The sequence below is a fragment of the Alexandromys fortis genome, unplaced genomic scaffold (assembly GCF_014885135.2).
Source record: "Alexandromys fortis isolate MF-2015 unplaced genomic scaffold, M_Fortis_MF-2015_v1.1 scaffold_403, whole genome shotgun sequence".
Taxonomy (NCBI): Eukaryota; Metazoa; Chordata; class Mammalia; order Rodentia; family Cricetidae; genus Alexandromys; species Alexandromys fortis.
This window is the reverse complement of record NW_026068284.1, coordinates 133,668-140,950: the sequence shown is the minus strand read 5'-3', so window position 1 is coordinate 140,950 and position 7,283 is coordinate 133,668. Positions and strand designations below refer to the sequence as shown.

The 7,283-nt window shown below is 43.2% G+C and overlaps 2 protein-coding genes across 9 annotated transcripts in view; both read right to left on the bottom strand.

Annotated features, from left to right (window-relative positions):
• Nucleotides 1-7,283, bottom strand: part of LOC126494808 (protein FAM104A-like) — a 185,565-nt gene that overhangs the window by 61,716 nt on the left and 116,566 nt on the right. For 4 of the 8 annotated variants that reach the window (XR_007590070.1, XR_007590069.1, XR_007590064.1 and 1 more), the window contains one exon: nucleotides 1,796-1,910. The exons of the other annotated variants lie outside the window; for them this stretch is intronic. The gene's annotated coding sequence lies outside the window, so the exon portion shown is untranslated. Of the gene's footprint in view, nucleotides 1-1,795; nucleotides 1,911-7,283 lie in introns of those variants that run through there. 8 annotated transcript variants of the gene reach the window in all.
• Nucleotides 1-7,283, bottom strand: part of LOC126494807 (protein FAM156A/FAM156B-like) — a 155,225-nt gene that overhangs the window by 80,073 nt on the left and 67,869 nt on the right. The window lies entirely within an intron of this gene.

The following is a 7,283-nucleotide window of genomic DNA, read 5'->3' as shown; positions in this document are numbered from 1 at the left end:
CACCCCATAATGGCTGGTAAGGATGTGTTTTCAGGCCTCCAACCGCTCCCTCTACCATTCCAAAGGTACATACTGGCTGCTGCAGAGTGGTTGCTAGGCAACAGCCTGGAGCAATGAGCCACATCCTCATTTGAATAAGGCCACATCCACCCCACCCACCTGTGTGGCATACAGGCAGCTGAAAGGCCTCTTGTCACTTCAGCAAGGAGGGGTACATTCTGCCCTCCCAGATGTTTGCTTGGATCATCAGAGTCTTTTAGCAGCTAAGAAAAACAGAGTGTACAGACCCCCAATAATAAGCTGATAACTAATAAACACATACAAACTTGCCACTGCTGGATCTTGACCATTAACAGCAAACTTGAGGGCAAAGTGGCCTCTCCAGCTTCCAGTCTATAACATGGGCATACCCAGGTCATGGATATTTATAGTGGCATTACTGGAAAAGTCATGAAGTCAGTCCCCACACACATTCACCAATGATCACCACATTCTGGTGATAACAATATTGATCAGCAATGTCTAGCACCACATATGATGATTCCACCCAGACACTCCTGCAGTATAGTCCATACCCCCTCCTGAGCCTGCCCATGTCGACCCCAGTATGCATAGTTGAGCTTCTTGTCTCTTTCTCTCCTCGTCTACATGAAACTATGCCTTTCCTGAACTGCCAGGGTGTCCTTCAATTGTGTATTAATCAAATGAAGAGACAGGGTGTGCAGCGGGGGTGTGATATCTATTAGAATGCACACATTGTTTTTCTTCAGTAAGTGATACTCACAGGGACCTTACATGTACTTTACAATCTGAGCTGTGAAAATATATGGATCTTTATTTTTCCAGGATAGCAACATATTTGGAGGGGTATGTGAACAACTATGGATCATTTATTTATGGTTAGGTAAACTATTTGAAAGAGAGCAGGTATTATAGTCAAAAATAACTATTTGTTTGGTGTTGATGTTGATGCATAGTCAAATGATGATCTGTCTCAGGATCACATCGCACAGGGCCAAACCTACCGAGGTCAGGATTCCCGAGAAGGTAACAACCTTTGCATTGTCACTCACAGGAGGACTAGGAATCCTCTGGGGTAATGTGGAATGTAGGGGTTGTGTCTGGATAATATTCCAGTACAAGGACAGTGTGCTTGAGGAATTTGAAGTGGGGAGCAGGGTGTTACAAGATCAGTCTAAAGTGGTAGCCAATCATACTGATCCATAAAGCAGACATTGTGGGACAAGGTCAAGGGTTTGGGCGCTTAACTTTATAGCACAGGAAAGGTCGCTGTGGCTGCTAAGAGCTTGCCAGTTCCCTCACTATATCCCTGCACTTTCAATGATACTTTGTACGAGTCATCATAATTGGGTTCAAAAAATATAACATGGAGACGCTAAATGAGTCACTTGGAACCCAACCTGAATGGGACAAACAAGCCATTCAGTATCAGGAAAAATCCTCATGCTGCTATTTAAACATGAATTGGACACCAGACTTGACAGAAAACACATCAAACTGTCACGAATGACCCTATGAAATCTCAGTGGTGGAGCAAAACAGCAAAAGAGTACAAATGCCCATTGACTCTTACTGAAAATACAGACAAAAGCCAAGACTGCTTCATGGGAATGTCATTGCTTTTTATAAACAAGGGAGGAGGAGCACCCAGGTCATCACATCGGTAATTGTCCTCTCTGCTGTAGGCTGTAGAAATGGGCCTCCTTCAAGATCTGGTTAATGTGGGCGTAAGGACCTTGACCTTGGCACAGTGCATAGTCCTCGTGTGAGAACTCGGAGATATTGGAGTATAGTTCAGCAATGTTCTGGTTTAAGCTGCTTTCTGGTACACTTCCTCGTACTGGGATATTGATGCTGCTGTGGTTTCTTTCATTAGCACTGCTTGACGACTGGAAGGAGAAAGACAGAAGGAGGATGGCTATTATGATACTGTTATCATTTCCTGTTCAGCTTGAAGAATACTGGCATCACGCTCTACACAAGGCTCCACAGTCTTTGAAGTGCAAACACTTGGGTAGCTCCTTCCCTCCTGACAGCAGCGCTATCACACAAACCGGGGTTAATGGCACCCATTTGACAGAACAGGAAAGAGATGTTTTACAACCCAAAGGCAAGTCTTTGGGAATGTTGTGGAGAGGGTTCAAACACAGGTTTTCTCCCTCCTAAACCCTTCACATTTGCTCTGACCCTGTGGCACCATGCATTTGAATTACCTGAACCAGGGAAGAAGCTCCCAACAGCCAGGACAAAGAAGCAATCAATGCTGCAGAATGTGATAGGGATGAATGAGTAAAATGGAATGCAAGCCCAAGTCCCAGTGTGGCAAAGAAATGACGGGGAAAGCTCCACTTACACAGACATGCACATGTGCACATGTGTATACATACCAATAACAGGATCTTTCCATACATATCCCCAAGAGTGGACATATGTGTATGTCCTATAACTTCAAGTAGACTCCACTTGTATTTTGAAATTATTTTGATATTTGTTAATAACAACTGTAGGCCATCAGCAAGCATTTCTGATGATTAACACAGACTGGTATTCTAATAGTGGGTTTACTATAGTTTGCATATGGTGAGTTTGCTCTCAATATTGTCTAAATGGATAAAGAAAGTGTGGAATATGTACGCATTAGAGTATTACTCACAGGTAAAAACAATAACATCTTGAATTCTGCATGCAAATGGATGGAAATAGAAAACACTATCCTGCCGGGTGATGGTGGTGCACGACTCTAATCCCAGCACTCAGGAGGCAGAGGCAGGCGGATCTCTGTGAGTTCGAGACCAGCCTGCTCTACAGAGCTAGTTCCAGGACAGGCTCCAAAGCCACAGAGAAACCCTGTCTCGAAAAACCAAAAACAAAAAAAAAATAAAGAAAGAAAGAAAGAAAGAAAGAAAGAAAGAAAGAAAGAAAGAAAGAAAGAAAGAAAGAAAACACTATCCTGAGTGAGGTAACCCAGACCCAAAAAGATGAATATGGTATGTACTCAATCATAAGTGGATTCTAGCCATAAATAAAATACATTAAGCCTATAATCTGTGATCCTAGAGAAGCTAAATAAGAAGGTGAACCCAAAGAAAAACATATAGTCATCCTCCTGGATATAGGAAGGAGACAAGATTGCCAGGCAAAAATTGGAAATTTTGGGGTGGGAGTGTGGGGAAGTAAGGGAATATGGTGAGAAAAAAGTGAGAAGGGGGATGGGGAAAGCTTGGAGGAAGGTGACAGTTGGGATGGACGAAGGGTGGATATGGGAGCAGGGAAGTATATATCCTAAATAAGGGAGCCATTATAGGGTTGGCAAGAGACTTGACTCTAGAGGTGTCCCCAGGTGTGCATGGAGATGTCCCCAGCTAGATTCTTGGACAGCTGAGGAGAGAGAGCCTGAAATGGCCCTATCCAATAGCCATACTCATGAATATCTTGCATATCACCATAGAACCTTCCTCTGGCGATGGATGAAGATAGAGACAGAGACCCACATTGGAGCACTGGACTGAGCTCCCAAGGTCCAAATGAGGAGCAGAAGGAGGGAGAACATGAGCAAGGAAGTCAGGACCTCAAGGGGTGCACCCACCCACTGAGACCTTGGAGCTGAGCAAATGGGAGCCCACCAAAGCAAGATGGACTGGGACTGATAGAGCATGTGATCAAACAGGACTCTCTGAATGTGTTGGACAAGGAGGGCTGACTGAGAAGCCAAGGAAAATGGCTCTGGGTTTTGATCCTACTGTACGTACTGGCTTTGTGGGAGCCTAGTCTGTTTGGATGCTCACATTCATAGACCTGGATGGAGAGGGGAGGACATTGGACTTCCCACAGGGCAGGGATTCCTGACTGCTCTTTGGACTGGAGAGAGAGGGGAAAGGAGATGGGGGGAGAGGGTGGTGAGGGGGAGAAAAATGGGAGGAAGGGAGGAGGTGGAAATTTTTAAGTAAAAATTTTAAAGAAAAAGAGTTTTTATAAGAAAAGTAACTGCCTCGGCGCAAGAGCACACACCTGTAATACAAGCACTTGGGAAGCTCAATAAGGAGGATCTAGAGGACAGTCTGGACTACATATAAGCTCCAGGACAACCCCAGCTATCTATCAAGAAGCTGCCAAAACAAAAACCCAGACAGATGGACAGGCAATCACACAAGAACAAAGTAAGAATGAAAAAAAGAATGCAGAAGGAAATTCAACAAATCTAAATGATATGTCATCTATTCATAGCCTTCAGATGATATCAGTTGTGCTTTCCCTAAAAAAGAATGATATTCTTTTTTTTTGTTTGTTTGTTTTTTGTTTTTTCGAGATAGGGCTTCTCTGTAGCTATGGAGCCTGTCCAGGAACTAGCTCTTGTAGACAAGGCTGGCCTTGAACTCACAAAGACCTGCCTGTCTCTGCCTCCCTAGTACTGGGATTAAAGGTGTGCTCCACCACCGCCTGGCTAAGAATGATATTCTTGATTCTTATGGGATGCCTATATTTTCCAAGTCCTTTGAAAACCTTAAAGTGTAGTTAATAAATGTCAACATTATGTATTGTTTGGAAAAATACTCATATTGTCTTAGATATTTTCCATTGTTGTGAAAAAAATCATGACCAAGGCAACTTACAAAACTGAAATGCAAAGCTTCAGAGGTCAGTCAGCACCCATGACCACCATGGGGGCTACATGGCAGCAGGAAGGTAGACACGGTGCTGGAACAGATGCTGAGAGCTTGACATACAACCAGGACAGAGGGAGGGAGAAAGACAGGGAGGGAGGAAGGAATGGAGGGAGGGAGGGACAGAGACAGAGAGATAGGATGGGCATGTCATGGGGCTTGAAACCTCAAAGTCCACACACATAGTACATCCCCCCTAATCCTTCCCAAGTGGATTTAGGAATTAAATTCTGGGCATGTAAGTATATGAGCCCATTGGAACTATTCTTACTCAAACCACCACATACTAGTACAGATTGAGATGGGAAGCCATTGTTTCTACTTTTGTGATATCTTCACTTTCCATCTAATCTACATCACTGTGATTCATAGGCAAAACAAAGATTCACTTTGTCAGTAACTGAAAAACAGAGTGCTACCAGAATGCAATGAAAATTACTATGAGGTTTAGATCCTCCTGGCTTCAAAACAAAGATTAGAGAAATAAACTGCAATGCTAGAAAAGAGACCTTGGGAAGAGTGCTCTTATGCTACAATGTGGCAAAGACAGCCTACCCTCAGCTCCCTAGGCAGGTCTTCCACCATCCACAATGGCTATTCATCGAATCAACTGTCCTCCCACTTACAAAGCCTGGACTTTGTAATGTTCTTGCTGTGAGAATGGCCTTGAGGAAATTTTTTTGATTTGGAAATGTTTATAATGCAGGACCAATGGGAAATTTGTCTATTGTGTGATCGGCTTGCCCTTTTGACAGCCCAAACAGCATTCCTAGCAGAGATATTTACACCTTCCTATAATTCAGTTTCAGAGTGAGTTAATTTCTAGGAACATAGAATGCCTGACATATTTCAAGATCTCCAAAATTTAATTGACACATGAAAGACCCTTAGCATGTTCTGACTGCTCCCAGACAAGTATTTTCAGAATGCCCACCCATGTACGAAGGACAATCCATTATGGAAAAAAGGAGAAGATTTATTGGCTCGGAGGGTGGTGCATATCTTTAGTCCCAGCACATGGAAATGAGAGGGACTTGCATCTCTGTGAATCTGATGCCAAGCTGGTCTACACACTGAGATCCAGGATAAGCAGGGCTACACAGTGAAACTCTGCATTGAAAACAAACAAAGAAGAGAACAAAATAGATGGATTGATTTATGTGTCCCTGAGTGTAGTCTATGTGCACCAAGAGTACTTAGGTGCCTGTGCAGGTCACAATAGGGGAATTCATGCTCTTCAGCTGGAGTTACAGGTAGAGAAAAAGCCCACAGTATAGATGTCCAAATTCTGAGAGAGAAGCTACTGGTTCCAACTGCTGACCTGTCTCTCCAGCCACACAAATCCCATGCTTGTTTCTCTGCACTCTCAACACACTGTAACACTTGTTTTGGGCCCACCCCTACAGGTCCATGCACTACATAAATTAAAGGATATTTCAGAAGAATCTATGGAAGAAGATCTCATCATTTAAAGTTTCCAAAGGTTCTAAATAATGATGTGGCCTAGACGCATGGGCAAAAGCAAACTTATACTTTGTGGAAGACCTTAATAAAATCTGCATGTTTTCCTTAGAGTCAAAGAAGCAGTGTGGTCAACAGAGATCAGGAATATGCATGCTATAGAACTGGATAATGCTTCCTATGGTAAAAAGCAACTGAATTCAGCATTTCTGATCTTCAACTCTGGCTTTTCATCCAATTCTGTTCCTATATACCTCAATGATACTCGTATCTGAATCCCAACAGTATAATGAAATTCACCCTTAATATCCACTGCACCCCAGGAATTACATGATGTTGTTTACTAACTGAAACTGACAAGCCATAAAAAGCCCACTGAAGACTTTAAACTATGAACTCCCAAAAGCTCCTCACATTTACAAGGGCAGACCCTGCTCTACTGATCCCACCAAACACTGCACACTCTCGAGTCAGAAGGCACCCAAGAAAGCAGGCTGTTGGATTACTACCACTTTGCAAATGAACAAGGGAAGGAATGACATTCAAATGGGAAATTCTGGGTGCAGGGAAGGGACTTAATTCAGGCAATCTGAAGACAAAAAGATAAAATTGGGCCAGACATTGAGTTCTAATCTGCATTGTAACTGAAAAATTCCACATCTGATACAAGTCATATGACCTCTTCTGTGTGAAAGGAGTGAGTGGAGTTTGAACAAGGCAAACAAAAGATGACTAGTAAGCCTCATATGTAGAACACATGCTTATCGTCAATCGACAACTCGAGTCTAAGGTGAACTTGCATATGAGAATGCTCGCCATACTTTGGCATGCTCCATGGTCAAGAGTTCTTAAAATGTCCACAAGCTATAAGGCCACTTTAGCACAGCTCCCTCACCCCCATACACACCCTTCCAATGAATGTATCTTCTAAGATCACTTCAGAAGGCACCCCCTTTGCTTAGGTTTCACAGCACAACTAAGGACATTTCTTCACCTCAGTGAAAGACTCAGAATCCTCTCATGTCTCCCTCACGATGTTCTGTCTTCCACATTGTACAAGGGAGTCAAGAGTGAGGTACATGGGCCCCTATTTCATTCCTGTTGCTGTGATAAAACACCCTGACCAAAAGCTACTCAGAG